The sequence below is a fragment of the Rhineura floridana genome, chromosome 4 (genome assembly GCF_030035675.1).
Source record: "Rhineura floridana isolate rRhiFlo1 chromosome 4, rRhiFlo1.hap2, whole genome shotgun sequence".
NCBI classification, from domain to species: domain Eukaryota; kingdom Metazoa; phylum Chordata; class Lepidosauria; order Squamata; family Rhineuridae; genus Rhineura; species Rhineura floridana.
Window position 1 is genome coordinate 163445006 of NC_084483.1, and position 16844 is coordinate 163461849.

At 42.2% G+C, this 16844-nt stretch overlaps 1 protein-coding gene and 1 pseudogene across 1 annotated transcript in view; both read left to right on the forward strand.

Annotated features, from left to right (window-relative positions):
* The window catches only part of ITPKB (inositol-trisphosphate 3-kinase B), a 139541-nt gene that overhangs the window by 7901 nt on the left and 114796 nt on the right, over positions 1-16844 (forward strand). The gene's annotated exons all lie outside the window — the stretch shown is intronic.
* Positions 4246-4364, forward strand: LOC133384628 (5S ribosomal RNA; annotated as a pseudogene).

Consider the following 16844-nt stretch of genomic DNA (forward strand, 5'->3'; position numbering starts at 1 on the left):
AATCCACCAAGCACACGCAGGACACTTACTAGCTCTGTATGAATCTCAGTACAGCGAGTACAGTTGTTGATTACATGTGCAGGTGGTGTTGGTGGGAGCACTGCGCCCATCCTGATAGCTTTCAAATTCTTGTGGCCCTGAGTTCAGCAGGTGTCCAGCTGCCCCTAATCAAGTTCCACATGGATTTCCAACCCAATGTGAGGGCAGAAAGTCATCTCACAGTCGGAAAAATAATTCAAGGCATTGGTTGGAGCTGAGAGAGCTTCAGCTGTTAACACTTGCCCCAGATAATTAAGAGAAATTCTTCTTCTTCATCATATTTTTAAAAAGCCAAACTTGCTAGCTTGCTAAACTTATTGCTGAGACCCCTTCAGCTGTTATTAATCAGGAATGCTTCATGCTCTTATTCTCAAAAGCCAAAACAAGTGCCAGGCACTCTCTGTCTGACTTAGCTGTTTACAGATAAGTTATAGCTTTCACCTACTCATAACCTGAAAAATATTTGACTGTCAGAGAAGTTTCATACAGACTTTAAAGAAGGGCCTAAAGGGGAGAAAATATTTTTGACACATTTCTCTAACTAGAAATTAATGTCGTGATCTTCAAATGTGTTCACTAAAGGGCAGCATCCACATGGTTAGCAAATATATGATACAGTAGTCTGTTGATTAAAAGGATTATAAAAATTTTAGCAAATACATCCTTTATATATTAAATCATACTTGTGTCCTTTATAGACATACATCAGATGAGCAGATTGTTTATGATTCTTTACTGAAGTTTCATTGCAGTGTTTTGAGATTTTTCTGTTAACTATGGTGATTTTTATTTTGTATTGTGTTAACTTTTAACTCTGCTTGATGTTATGATCACAGGCACATATTTTATACATATTTCTATGTGAGGGGGGACATGAGCCAACTGTTCTAGTTTCTACTTTCAAAATTTAACTCAAAGGAGTCCTGTCCCTGTGATACACTTCTGGACTCCTGTAATTTGTGTATATCTGCTGCCAACTGTGGGTTTCATCCAACTCTTTTAAAATATGTTGCGATGCACAATATATACTACCAGTGGAAAATAGCCAAAACTCAATGTTGCAATGATAGGCAAGGTTGATTTATACGAGGGGGAGAAGCTGTTGATCTTAGTCTAATGCAACAATGGAGCAAATGACAGTATTTCGTAGGCTTATGACCTCCTACCTCCTATTTATTGTGGTACAAGCTTTCATGGGCTAGAGCCCACCTCACTGGAAGGGACTCCAGTCCGTGATAGCTTGGGCCACAATATATCTGTTAGTTATCAAGGTGCCACAGGACTTTTTGTTTTTGCTGCAGCTCTGGCATGTCTGTGAAAATACATACAGCATCTAGCACAGCAGATTACAATTGTTACCACAGGCAGAAACATTATTAAGTCGACCACCAAGATCTTCAGCAATTTTCAAGTGGTCCATGGGGGGAAAAGTTTAGGACTCACTGGTCTGATTGTGCTGTAATTCATCTCTTAGCTTAGTTGCAATTGTTGGGTAAATTGCCTAATATATTCCTGTTGTAAAGTATGAATATATCCTGTGTGAGATTTCTCCAAATATTCAGGAGAGGTTCACTGTACTCTCTTATGATCTTGAGAAACATTGGGGTAATTTCAGCAATGCATTGTGGCATAATAACGTTTTTGTGTGTGAATTTTTGGTTATAGAATCATTAAGGAGTTCGCCTCTCTTCCTTTTTTCATATTTAAATTAGTGTCTCAGGCAGATTGTGCACAAATGGCTGACTATCTAATCTCATTTTCTTCTGATAAATAACAGCCAGTATTTGAACAGGCAGCAAATAGAAGGGTATCTTTTTATCAGTGTCAGAGGGTAGGAGTTCTAGCCCTTGTATTCTGGGCAAGGCAAGGACATAAATACTACTCTAGTCTAGCACCTTGACTATTTTGTCCTTAGGGGGTGGGACTGCTATTAGGGTGCATGGGGCAGACAGAGAGATTAATGGTAAGGAGACAGGGTCCCTGGCTTGCAGGGTTCCTCTGCTCAAGAAGAATTGTTTTATGCCGCCATTTGGAGCTTATACTTGCCCACCTCACCTTGCATCCTCTTCTCTCAGTCCAAAGTGCTGTAGGACTCATCCATGGGCATCTTGACTTTGCTCCTGCCCATGATCGTAAAGGGATGAGAGACTCAAGGTATGTGAATATTTGAATATGTGAGCAGGCAGTTCTGTGGGCCTGTCCCCATCACAGTCGTGATGTAAGGCTATACATATATAGTATACACATAGGAAGCGGATCTTTGGTGTTGTAGCACCTACCCTTTGGAATTCCCTTCTCATAAATATTAGACAGGCACCATCTGTGTTATTTTTTTGGCGCCTACTGAAGACTTTCCTCTTTCAACAAGCCTTTTAAGTAGAGACCTTATCCCAGTCTGCATCTGTGCTGGAAGATTTAAGATTTTTTAAAACTTTTTTTAAAAGATGTTTTGTTTTAATATATTTTAGAGTGTTTTGTTTGCTGCCCTGGTCTCCTTCTGGGAGGAAGGGCGGGATATAAATTGAATAAATGCATATATTTTATTTATTTACTGACTTATTTGTGCGTGCACACACACACACTTTCTGAGTTTCCTTGTGGAAGTGAGAACAGGAAAGAAATCGCAAAATTTGACTGCAAGTCAAACTGATAGCATATGACGAAAATAAATCTTGAGCATATACCTTTTTTCATACAATTGGCAGTGAGTGATGCTTCAATAGTTCAGGCTTTGGCAAACCAACCCTGGCAGCCCAAATCCAGTTTCAATTTCATCTAATCCTGCTTCCTTGTATGACAAAGCTGACCCAAACCTTAGAAAGTCAATGTCCCAGATCCAGTTTTTGTGAGTGTCTGCTCTATACAAGCCAGGTTGTTTCAAATACCTTTCCCAACTAGCTGTATTATACAGTGTTTGAATATTTTAATGCTTGGAAGTCTGAGATAGATCTGTGGGTAATATTCAGGAGCAAGTAGCAACCTATCTGGAGAAAAATATATATTTTTCTGTGTTGTATCCTCCAAGGTCTTGGTGCATTCCAAAATAGTACTGAAGTTGCAAACATGTCTTACTTCTGGCTGTGTTATTTCTGAAGGGAACATACATATATTTGATTTAATGTTTTGTCCTTGGAGGATCATTATGTAACCTGAAACCTTACCATCATTGTCTGATTGTAATCTGATTAGGTATCTGCTTCAATTAACTTGATGCATCTTGATTCTGAAAGGCTGAAGACATGGCAGTATAAACAGCACTGGCAAAGCAGCAACTTTTTACAGTGTCCCACTTGTGGCTGTGAAGTTTGTTGCCAGCATTTTAAATACTACTTTGTCCATATGGGTCCACTGCTTTGTATTTTATTCTATGAGATCAACATGCCTACCAAAACTTTGGAAATAACAGTCCTCTCCATTCTAACCTAGGAGGAGGACATTCTTCCCTTGTTTGTTATATTACTGAGGGAAAAGCTGCTACCTACACAGAAGAGGTGACAATATGCATTAGGAAAAAATGCCTTCTTGGGATGTACACTTAAGTGCTCAGTTAACAGCAGGCTCACTCTGACCTTCTTTTTTTGAGACCGGAGACTGCATGATTAAGGAAACTTTCTGGAACATCCAGTTGTCTATTCTAACTCCTGACTGTTCTTTGTGGGGAGTATCTTATGCTGACGTTTCAACATGGTATAATCTAAAGCGATTTTCCAATCCACAGTACCAAGTGTCCTACAGGCAAGAAAATCTGAGATAAAAGTTGATGTGAGGTTGACCCCCCCCCCCATTAACCTGAAAAAACTATAAGCCTGAAGAAGATTCCATTTTTGCTGCTGCTTTGTGAGAGACAAAACATTATTAACTCAGTTTAGGACAACTACCTTTCGAGTTGTCAGCCCTGCCCTCTTTGTATACACACTGCTACACATCTCCTACATTATTGTCTGCATAACAACCCTGTGAGGTAGGCTGTGGTTATTCCCATTTTGTAGTCATGGAGAAGGAACCTAGGAAGCTGTCGTATACTGAATCAGACCATTGGGTCTTGAAGCTTAGTACTGGCTGACAGTGGGTGTCCAGAGTTTCAGAGAGGGGATATTGCCAGCCCTACTTGGAGATGCCAGGGGCTGAACCTGGGGCCTTTTGTATGCAAAGCATGTGCTTCACCACTGAGGGAACCTGCAGGACTCAGATTTTTGTGTTGTATACCACTTTGGCCATACTACCCTGAACACGCCCAATCTCGTCTGATCTCGGAAGCTAAGCAAGATAAGGCCTGGTTAGTACTTGGATGGGAGACCACCTGGGAATACCGGGTGCCATATGCTTAGAGGAAGGCAATGGTAAACCACCTCTGAATACCTCTTACCATGAAAACCCTATGAATATATCAAAGAAAGATTCGCGGGGTTGCCATAAGTCGTAATCGACTTGAAGGCATATAACAACAAGCCACTTTGTGTATTTTAGTAGAGAAGTAGTCTAGATATAAATAAAAGGTCAGTAGCATTGCTTGGTGCATTTATCTGGAGGAAGCCCTTAGGGCTGACTACATGGTGTACCTGTCTTGCATGAGTAATCAAAAATGCATACTGTGATTACAATGCTATATACCCAGGCATGGGGATCTTTTCTTGGGCCAAGAGCCCCATTAACCCAGTGGAAAGCTGGTGGGTGGTTGCATTCCAGAACCATGCACACAGACAGAATCACACATATCAACCCCCATCCCACCCTGCTCAACCTTTCCACACCCCTCAACTGACTCTGTACAGACACTTCCAGATTTTTTACACTATCCATTGCATCACATTAGCCCCCAGAACCCATAGTTAATTGCTATGATATGATGCTTTCTTAACATGTACTTCATCCTTTCTAGTACCATTTAGTGCAAAACTCTGGGATTACCTTTGTGATGCTTGTTCTTATTATAGGAAAGCTCACTTTCTGTTTGCATTACAATCAGACTGGATAGCTTCAGATTATTTTTTCCTTTCGTTTCCCCTGCTTTTTTGCCTTGTTATGGCATTGAATACAATTGGTATTCCTTATAATTAGATGTTTTATGGCAGGGTTGCCACATTCTAGGCAAAGATAGGGCAAGCATTATAGAGTAGGGCTTGGACAACAATGCAGATTCATGGTGGTGAAGATAATAGTATTATATTTATTTATTTAGAGCATTTTTTTGCCCTGCTCATCAGCTGAAAAGGATCCCAGAACATCTTCAAACGTGCCTCAAAAGGAACAAGGTACTGGGAGAGAAGCGATGTGGGAGGGGGAAGCAAACTGAGGCACCAGTTCCAAAGTCCCTGTAATGACTAGTTGAGATGGAAACAGTTCAGACAGCCTGATGGAATGGCTATTGCTAGGTGATAGCTGAGGGAGAAAAAGAGCCAAAGGCAGGTGGTGTCTGAGAGAGCTGATGGAATAGCTCTGCTTCCCATCTCCTCTCTCTGCTGCACCCTGATGTCCCATAGCTGCTGTTAGGGGACAGGTATTACAGCTACAAGGTACTGAATTGGGTTTGATGTATTGTAAGCATCCCTTTGCACACTAGAAATTGGAGCTCATCCTATAAAGCTGAATGATGTCAAGTAACAGATTATATCGAACAAGGAGCAGTAGGCAAGGGGAATAGGCCTATGTAGCCATGGCTATTGCCTGTAATAGCTAAGAATTAAATATCCCATGTTCATGTGCACTTCCAAGTACAGGGTGTTGGGCACAAACAGATTATGGTCATCACCTTCATGCCTAGCTTACAACCATGCAGAAAAATTTTGCTGGCCTGTGTTGGAGAAAAAATGCTGGATTATATGAGCTCTTGGTCTTATCCAGCAAGGCAGTTCTTGTGTTCTTATCCCACACAGCACAGAATGTAGTGTCCTTCTGAGAATCTCAGTTTTCAGTTTTTTACAAACACATTTTTTCTTTCACATGGCTGTAGCTTTTGATAAGGTATGGGCACTGTCTGCTGAAGGTACATGGCAATCTCTAAAGACTGTGCAATCTCTGTGCCCAGTACCCTGAAATAATCCACAACGTGCTCTCGAGCATTTTTGTTCTATGTCTGTCTCCCCCCACCCATCCATTACTTGAAAATAATTACTAGCATTGCTTTGGCTTTGTTTGTTGGCACAGCCATACACATTAAAGGAATGCATGGTTCCAGCTTCCTGTGTTACTTCATCTCCCTAGCCAGCCCCACTTTTCCTTCTTTGTCCTCCACCACATTAATTAAAAAAATAAAAATGCAACTCATCTAATTTATGAAAGGCCAGCAATTTGAAGCAAATAGGCATGATTGGCATATCTTGTGTGCAGGATCTGGACTATTTTATATTGAGTATGATCAATCTTGATTGAAAAATAAGATAAGGCGAACCTTTTCCCACACCTATATATCAGCTCATTGCAATTTTATTTTCAGAGGTAGGTGATGACATTCTTTTCCAGTTAGCTGATCTATGCACCTGAAAGGATAAGTAGAGCTGCACATAGCTGAGCTGATTATGATATTTATTCTCTCTGCTTTTGTAGGACAAATATAACTTCATGTCTCTTGAGCCATTTTTCCCCAGAGATAAGAAGAGTGGTGCTCTGACTTATCATTCTTCACACTGTGCTGACTCTCAGTCCATACTGATGTCTATAGTACTAGGGGCTTGTTCAGTGAGTGCAATCCACAAGGTGTGGGTGTGATGTTGGCCCAAGCTTGTCCTGCACCACAACATTTCTGATTCTAGAGAAGAACTTTTTCAGGCTGCAAGTTCAGTCTTCACATAGCACATTTAAACTATGGAGTTCACTACAAAATGTTGTAATGGCCCACATCTGGGATGGCTTAAAAAGGTATTAGACAAATTTACAGATTATAAGACTATCAGTGGCTACTAGTCATGGTTGTTTACTAACTCCAGTATCAGAGGGAGTATTATTTATTTATAGCATTTGTATCCCATTCTTCCTTCCAGAAGGAGCCCTCTGAAGAGTAGTTACTGGGGAACACAAGAAGGCTGTTGCGGTCATGTTCTGCTTGTAGGCTTCTCATAAGCATTCAGCAGGCCACTGTGAGAACAGACCACTGGATGCTATGCATTTGTGGTTTGATCCAGTGAGCTCTTCTTAATGTTCTCAAATCCCCAGAGGTGAACATGCAAGCAAGAAGGTTTCATACAAATGCACTGTAAAGTAAGGTTTACAATTATTGTGTTGTCTCAGAAAGAAAATCCACATATGGGAAAGAGTGCAGAAGTAGCTCTAGGATTTGAAAGTCTTCACCAGAGATAGACATCAGATTTGTGAAGGTGTACTGCTGTTTCTAAAAATATTGCAAGAAGACCCTATGAATGATTGGGACCCTATGATTGGCAGAAAAGCAGAAAAAGCCCTATCCTTGCAGCACAGAAGGAACACTTACAAAAATAGTGAACCATGCCGGCAATGTGCTTTGAGGAAAGTTTATCTTAGAAGGGCCAGAATCTCTATAACTGTTCTTAATTATTATATTATTTATTTATTATGGTAGTTTATTATACCATCTTTCTGCTAAAAATATAGCATTCAAGGTGGCTAGCAATTACTTCATAAAATCAATTTGAAAAAAATGCAACCAAACAACAACAAAATAAAACAAAAAAGACCGTTCATCAGATAAATTAAAATATCAGAGTTGGCATAAAACCACAAAGCTAATTAAAAGCCCCCCTAAACAAGATTGAATTATTATATTTCTACCGATCAGCTCTTAAATGAAGAACATTTCTGGATCAACATTTTCACACCTGGGGCTTTTACTTTTAGGGCTTTGGTCTATATTCTCTAGATTCTTTCCATATCAACCAGACATCTCCTCAAGTAATTAATAAAGTTCATTCTAGACAGTATATGATACAAAATGCCATTTCTTTGTTATTTTCCCCCATGCACTACTCCATTCATTGGTGTTGGCATGGCCATATTATCACTCCACCCATATACATGTCCTATCCAACCTTCTTACAGATGGCAAGGAGAGGAGGGGGCCACTGAATTTCCCTGGCAAGATGTTCTAAAACCCATATGCCACATGGAAGTTACATGAAGTGCTCCTTAAGATCTGTGCTGCAGGATGGATATAGAGAATAGTCATTGTGTGAGAACAATAATAATATAAATTCTGTCTTTGGAAAAGAGGTTTGAATGCTTGCATTTTGGAGAGCAGAATACCACTGGCCTTTGCTTATTTTTGCATTTTATTTGCCTGGCACTTTCCAGCCAAAGGATATGTGCAACTGCTAGCAAAGTCATTTGGAGGTGTTCTTGTCCTGAAAGAGATGTCAGCCCTTGCTTGTTTAAGTTGCACAATTCTTTATTGTAGCAATTATTTTACATTTGGGTCACAACACTTAAATGCTCCATCATCACTCATTCCTGGCAGATTCCTGCTGTTAAAGTTTTATTGGGGCTCAATATCAGTGGCCTCCAGAGTATCACAGCAGCTGGGGAATGTGCAACAATAAACTATTTGCTAGGCATTCAAAACAGTTCATGAAAGTGAAGGCCTTCTTGCTGGAAATGGTGGGTGGTTTGAAAGATTGTTAAGCCTTACAGTTTCCATACTTCCTCTGCCAGGCACAGATATTGAAAGGCTTTTAGTTCTGATATGCAAGAATCAATAATAGCACAACACAAGTAGAGAGGCTGCAAGGCCACACACACCATCCCCAAAGTCTCTGAGCGAGACGGCCCTTCCTACTTCATTCCTGGTCTTCCTATGTTGAGTATAGGAAAGTCTGAAGGGGGCTTCTAAGTGCATTCAGCTGAAAATGCTTAGAAGGCTCCTCCTGACCAGGAATCCTGATAACTCAGTTAATGAAATTTGTGGGTGGAGCATACAGGAACACTAGGATGGGGCTGGCATGCATAGCCCCAGAGCTCCTATTCATGTTGTTATCCCTGCCCCCGCCCCCATTTCAGGCATACTGCCTAAGCAAGCTGGATCACTGCTTGACTTACGTGCAAGCCTTCATTAACATAAGCAAAACAGCATGACTGTTTGAAAAGCAAGTGTGTGTGTATATGCATATTTGCTGTTGAAAGAGAAAGCTTATTCATTCATTTGACTGGCAGTGACTGTGAAATAATGCTGAAGTGAGATTTGTTTATACTTGACATGTTCCAGCCAAGTGCAAGTCAGACCCTTTGCTTCTGTTCTCCTAGGGGTGTTCTAAAACACTGCATAGCAAAAACACAACACAACAACAAAGCCACACACACACACACACACACAGAGATAGAGAAAGAGACCCACTTCTGATTAATTTGCCACATAAAACTTTCATTTATTCTCTAGGTGCACTAGTATTTGGGGAGTGAGAGAAACTCATTTTGTGAGAAATAAGGCTCATGCAAGGGTAAGTAATAAATGGAACTGAGAATATCCCAAGCAGTGTTAGGTGACTGGGATTGGATCCAGTTCAGCAGGAGCTTTCAGGATCAGGAAACAGAGTTAGTGATTGTGGCACAGACTGGATAGTTTCATATTATTCAAAAGTTGAGGGCAGTTCTCTGTTTTTTAAGGTTTTAACTGATCAGGCCAGGTTCCTTGATTTCGTGGATTAATGAACCCTAAACCACATGGAGCTCAGTGCATGCTGTCTGCTGGATCTGGGGAAGCTGAGCTTGGGTTCAGGGACCTGGCTCCCAGGTAAGTATTTGCAAGCCTTTTCCATGTGAGTTTGGGGGAGCAGCGAGGCAAGAATAAAAACAGGAGTAAAGGCTGAAATATACACAGCCAACCCAGGATTGGGTAGGAGGCCAAACCAGAGTCTCTGTTTGAAGACGTCAGAGGGAAGGTTCAGAAAAAGGGATAGTCATGAGTCTGCTAGTAGGTAGAAGAAAGTACAATAATACCTCAGTTAACAAAGTCAATGCGTTCCTGGACATTACTTCCTTAACAGAAACTTTGGTACCAGAGGTAGGAATAACATGGAAAGAATAGAGACAGGTTCCTACACCCATTCATAGATGGTGGGGGAGCTTCAACCAGGGCTTTAAAGGGTGTCTACCCGGCACCTACCCACTTCCCCTTGTTCTCCTTCTCCTCTGAATGTATTGGATCCTTCCCTCCCCAGCCCTGAGGGAAAGCAAGATATCTCTGTCATGCAAAGCAAAGACCCAGGCTTCTCACTTTCACCCTAGCAAAGCAAAGACACAGGCTTATCTGTTTATTGACAGCAAAGCAAAGACACAGGCTGGTCAGTTTCACCTTAAAGCAAAGGCACAGGCTTGAAAGTTTATCCATAGCAAAGCAAAGCTGATCAGTTTCACCTTTAAAAAAGCCTGTTGAAAGGAGCTTGTTCCTGCAGGATCCATTAACTGAGGTAGTACTCTATATAGGCAGCTGGGAGTGCACAGAGAGAGTGCGCTGAGCATCTCTGACACCTGACAGTGTGGAGCTGCACAGAATGCTCTGCTGCTGACTTCACCAAATAGTCAGCAGTTTGATCTACTTAGGTTCAAACTAACCTTGTTGTGACTTCAGCTGAAAGAGGGAAGCTTAGCTGATACAGTCATGCAGATCCCTTATAGTTACCCGTTCTGACTGTATTTTCTAAAGTTGAAAGACTCCAAATGCCTATGGGCTAAACTATGAACAATGAGGGGAGCCCCATCTGCATAAAAATGAAACGGCCCCAATAACATAGAAAGTGGACAGTGGAGAATCCAATTTTAAAATAAGGGATGCTAAAAAAGAATTTGAGGAGCACATTGCTAAGAACATAAAAACCAACAACAAAAAATTCTGTAAATACATTCAAAGCAGGAGACCATCTAGGGAGACAACTGGACCCTTGGATGATAAGGGAGTCAAAGGTGTACTAAAGAACGATAAGGAGATTGCAGAGAAGCTAAATGAATTCTTTGCATCTGTCTTCACAGTGGAAGATATAGGGCAGATCCCTGAACCTGAACTAACATTTGCAGGAAGGGATTCTGAGGAACTGAGACAAATAGTGGTAACGAGAGAGGAAGTTCTAAGCTTAATGGACAATATAAAAACTGACAAATCACCGGGCCCGGATGGCATCCACCCGAGAGTTCTCAAAGAACTCAAAGGTGAAATTGCTGATCTGCTATACAAAATATGTAACTTGTCCCTCGGGTCCTCCTCCATGCCTGAGGACTGGAAAGTGGCAAATGTAACGCCAATCTTCAAAAAGGGATCCAGAGGGGATCCCGGAAATTACAGGCCAGTTAGCTTAACTTCTGTCCCTGGAAAACTGGTAGAAAGTATTATTAAAGCTAGATTAACTAAGCACATAGAAGAACAAGCCTTGCTGAAGCAGAGCCAGCATGGCTTCTGCAAGGGAAAGTCCTGTCTCAGTAACCTATTAGAATTCTTTGAGAGTGTCAACAAGCATATAGATAGAGGTGATCCAGTGGACATAGTGTACTTAGACTTTCAAAAAGCGTTTGACAAGGTACCTCACCAAAGGCTTCTGAGGAAGCTTAGCAGTCATGGAATAAGAGGAGAGGTCCTCTTGTGGATAAGGAATTGGTTAAGAAGCAGAAAGCAGAGAGTAGGAATCAACGGACAGTTCTCCCAATGGAGGGCTGTAGAAAGTGGAGTCCCTCAAGGATCGGTATTGGGACCTGTACTTTTCAACTTGTTCATTAATGACCTAGAATTAGGAGTGAGCAGTGAAGTGGCCAAGTTTGCTAACGACACTAAATTGTTCACGGTTGTTAAAACAAAAAGGGATTGCGAAGAGCTCCAAAAAGACCTCTCCAAACTGAGTGAATGGGCGGAAAAATGGCAAATGCAATTCAATATAAACAAGTGTAAAATTATGCATATTGGAGCAAAAAATCTTAATTTCACATATACGCTCATGGGGTCTGAACTGGCGGTGACCGACCAGGAGAGAGACCTCGGGGTTGTAGTGGACAGCACGATGAAAATGTCGACCCAGTGTGCGGCAGCTGTGAAAAAGGCAAATTTCATGCTAGCGATAATTAGGAAAGGTATTGAAAATATAACAGCCAATATCATAATGCCATTGTATAAATCTATGGTGCGGCCGCATTTGGAATACTGTGTACAGTTCTGGTCACCTCATCTCAAAAAGGATATTCTAGAGTTGGAAAAGGTTCAGAAGAGGGCAACCAGAATGATCAAGGGGATGGAGCGACTCCCTTACGAGGAAAGGTTGCAGCATTTGGGGCTTTTTAGTTTAGAGAAAAGGCAGGTCAGAGGAGACATGATAGAAGTGTATAAAATTATGCATGGCATTGAGAAAGTGGATAGAGAAAAGTTCTTCTCCCTCTCTCATAATACTGGAACTCGTGGACATTCAAAGAAGCTGAATGTTGGAAGATTCAGGACAGACAAAAGGAAGTACTTCGTTATCCAGCGCATAGTTAAACTATGGAATTTGCTCCCACAAGATGCAGTAATGGCCACCAGCTTGGATGGCTTTAAAAGAAGATTAGACAAATTCATGGAGGACAGGGCTATCAATGGCTACTAGCTGTGATGGCTGTGCTCTGCCACCCTAGTCAGAGGCAGCATGCTTCTGAAAACCAGTTGCTGGAAGCCTCAGGAGGGGAGAGTGTTCTTGCACTCGGGTCCTGCTTGCGGGCTTCCCCCAGGCACCTGGTTGGCCACTGTGAGAACAGGATGCTGGACTAGATGGGCCACTGGCCTGATCCAGCAGGCTCTTCTTATGTTTTTAAAAGCAAAAGGGGCATATGAGAGAGGGAAGCTTGAATCCTTCCTGTTCCTGTGGCTCATCTTGCTGCTGCTCCTCTTCCAAAGTACTTTGCACTTGGTCAGGGTCACTTCCAGCATCAGAGCCCAAGCTGGAAGAAAACTATGGGGCAGAGAGGCTGTGGGAAAATAAGCTGCAAATGTGGATGTGGAAGGTATCTGAACCCTTCACCTGCCCAGCTCTTTTGCAGTTAAAATTGGAGTCTACCCCTTATTCCTATATTAAGTGTGAGGAACATGTGGCCCTCCAAACATTATTGGACTCTAGCTCTCATCAGCCCCAGCCACCATGGCCAAAGGTCAGAGATTATGGGATTTGTAATCCAACAAATATCTGAAGAACCACTGGTTCCCCACCCCTTTCCTACAGGGCAGGGGCAGCTGCCTATTTAATGACATAGAACTGCTGCCATCACATCTACTTCGGTTCTTATGAGGGAGCTTAAGAACATAAGAGCCTGCTGGATCAGGCCAGTGGCCCATCTAGTCCAGCATCCTGTTCTCACAGTGGCCAACCAGGTGCCTGGGGGAAGCCCGCAAGCAGGACCCGAGTGCAAGAACACTCTCCCCTCCTGAGGCTTCCGGCAACTGGTTTTCAGAAGCGTGCTGCCTCTGACTAGGGTGGCACAGCACAGCCATCACGGCTAGTAGCCATTGATAGCCCTGTCCTCCATGAATTTGTCTAATCTTCTTTTAAAGCCGTCCAAGCTGGTGGCCATTACTGCATCTTGTGGGAGCAAATTCCATAGTTTAACTATGCGCTGAGTAAAGAAGTACTTCCTTTTGTCTGTCCTGAATCTTCCAACATTCAGCTTCTTTGAATGTCCACGAGTTCTAGTATTATGAAAGAGGGAAAAGAACTTTTCTCTATCCACTTTCTCAATGCCATGCATAATTTTATACACTTCTATCATGTGTCCTCTGACCTGCCTTTTCTCTAAACTAAAAAGCCCCAAATGCTGCAACCTTTCCTCATAAGGGAGTCGCTCCATCCCCTTGATCATTCTGGTTGCCCTCTTCTGAACCTTTTCCAACTCTATAATATCCTTTTTGAGATGAGGCGACCAGAACTGTACACAGTATTCCAAATGTGGCCACACCATAGATTTATACAATGGCATTATATCGGCTGTTATATTTTCAATACCTTTCCTAATTATTGCTAGCATGGAATTTGCCTTTTTCACAGCTGCCGCACACTGGGTCGACATTTTCATCGTGCTATCCACTCCATCCCGAGGTCTCTCTCCTGGTCGGTCACCGCCAGTTCAGACCCCATGAGCGTATATGTGAAATTAAGATTTTTTGCTCCAATATGCATAATTTTACACTTGTTTATATTGAATTGCATTTGCCATTTTTCCGCCCATTCACTCAGTTTGGAGAGGTCTTTTTGGAGCTCTTCGCAATCCCTTTTTGTTTTAACAACCCTGAACAATTTAGTGTCGTCCACAAACTTGGCCACTTCACTGCTCACTCCTAATTCTAGGTCATTAATGAACAAGTTGAAAAGTACAGGTTCCAATACCGATCCTTGAGGGACTCCACTTTCTACAGCTCTCCATTGGGAGAACTGTCCGTTTACTCCTGCTCTCTGCTTTCTGCTTCTTAACCAATTCCTTATCCACAAGAGGACCTCTCCTCTTATTCCATGACTGCTAAGCTTCCTCAGAAGCCTTTGGTGAGGTACCTTGTCAAACGCTTTTTGAAAGTCTAAGTACAATATGTCCACTGGATCACCTCTATCTATATGCTTGTTGACACTCTCAAAGAATTCTAATAGGTTACTGAGACAGGACTTTCCCTTGCAGAAGCCATGCTGGCTCTGCTTCAGCAAGGCTTGTTCTTCTATGTGCTTAGTTAATCTAGCTTTAATAATACTTTCTACCAGTTTTCCAGGGACAGAAGTTAAGCTAACTGGCCTGTAATTTCCAGGATCCCCTCTGGATCCCCTTTTGAATATTGGCGTTACATTTGCCACTTTCCAGTCCTCAGGCACGGAGGAGGACCCAAGGGACAAGTTACATATTTTAGTTAGCAGATCAGCAATTTCACCTTTGAGTTCTTTGAGAACTCTCGGGTGGATGCCATCCGGGCCTGGTGATTTGTCAGTTTTTATATTGTCCATTAAGCCTAGAACTTCCTCTCTCGTTACCACTATTTGTCTCAGTTCCTCAGAATCCCTTCCTGCAAATGTTAGTTCAGGTTCAGGGATCTGCCCTATATCTTCCACTGTGAAGACAGATGCAAAGAATTCATTTAGCTTCTCTGCAGTCTCCTTATCGTTCTTTAGTACACCTTTGACTCCCTTATCATCCAAGGGTCCAATCGCCTCCCTAGATGGTCTTCTGCTTTGAATGTATTTATAGAATTTTTTGTTGTTGGTTTTTATGTTCTTAGCAATGTGCTCCTCAAATTCTTTTTTAGCATCCTTTATTGTCTTCTTGCATTTCTTTTGCCAGAGTTTGTGTTCTTTTTTATTTTCTTCATTCGGACAAGACTTCCATTTTCTGAAGGAAGACTTTTTGCCTCTAAGAGCTTCCTTGACTTTGCTCATTAACCATGCTGGCATCTTCTTGGCCCTGGCGGTACCTTTTCTGATCTGCGGTATGCACTCCAGTTGAGCTTCTAATACAGTGTTTTTAAACAACTTCCAAGCATTTTCGAGTGATGTGACCCTCTGGACTTTGTTTTTCAGCTTTCTTTTTACCAATCCCCTCATTTTTGTGAAGTTTCCTCTTTTGAAGTCAAATGTGACCGTGTTGGATTTTCTTGGCAATTGGCCATTTACATGTATGTTTAATTTAATAGCACTATGGCCACTGCTCCCAATCGGTTCAACAACACTTACATCTCGCACCAGGTCCCTGTCCCCACTGAGGATTAAGTCCAGGGTTGCCGTCCCTCTGGTCGGTTCCATGACCAACTGGTCTAGGGAATAGTCATTTAGAATATCTAGAAAAAGCTTATGGTAGTCTTTAATGAGTAGAGCCATTGAGGCAATACAGCTGCTTGCCTTATCCACATGTCAGCATGTTTTTGTATTTATATAGCTTTCCAGCTTATGTAAGCACTGAAAGCAACACAGAAATATTTTTAAATAACATCAAATTCGATTAAAGTAGTATACTTTTATAACCATTGACAGCAAATTAAAATGACAGTTGTCGGCAAAAAATAAGTTTTTAAAATTCCCAGAGAGTAAATCAAAAGTAACCATGAAAAGCTTTTGAAAATAAAAATGTATTGTGCTGCCAATGAAAGCTTTACAAAAAGGGTGTCCCAACTGGAGTTTCCTAGACAAAAGGGAGGGTGCCACAACTGAAAAAGCTGTTCATGAGTCAGGTGTCCTCCATTTAATTCTGAAATCATTCATAAGAAAAAGGTGAAGATGACTAGCCAGCAGCGTCTACTTCTATTGGTTGTTCATTTTGAAGACACCAGATGCTGGACCAGTGGTCGCCAATCTTTTGTGGGTACATTTGGATTTTTGTGAGTGCCATGGACATCACCCCCTTTGGTTGCTTCCCTCTTCCATCCCTGGATCATCCCCCCACCCCAAGTGACAGAAAGAGAGAAAGAATATGTATGTGTGCATGCGCACACTCTTTATTTTCCCAACAGACCTAGGTAAATGTTGGATACATGCACGCGTTGCTGCCATCAACAAAGATGGTGGCAGAGGCTTCAGCCCGTTAGGGAAACCTCGGCCACCATCTTGATTGATGGCAAACCTGCGCGCGCTGCAAAAAACAACTGAAAGGTAGGTGAAGCGTGGGGATAGCAGGGGGATGGTGGGCAGCACAGAAGCTCCTGTCTTGCGGTCCGGGGATGCTTAAGTTCCGCGGATTGCGGAGGGGGAGTGGAGGGGCCCAGGGCAGGCTAGTACCCAAGGGCCCTGGCATGCCTGGGGCCAGCCCTGGATCCACCACTGTGAAAAAAGAACCCTGATGAGAGATCCCAGAGATAAGGGTGAGAAAAGAGGGTTCTTCAGTGCCCCCCTTTAGTCTCCCAACAAAATAACAGCTGCAACTGTCTTATCCTCAGA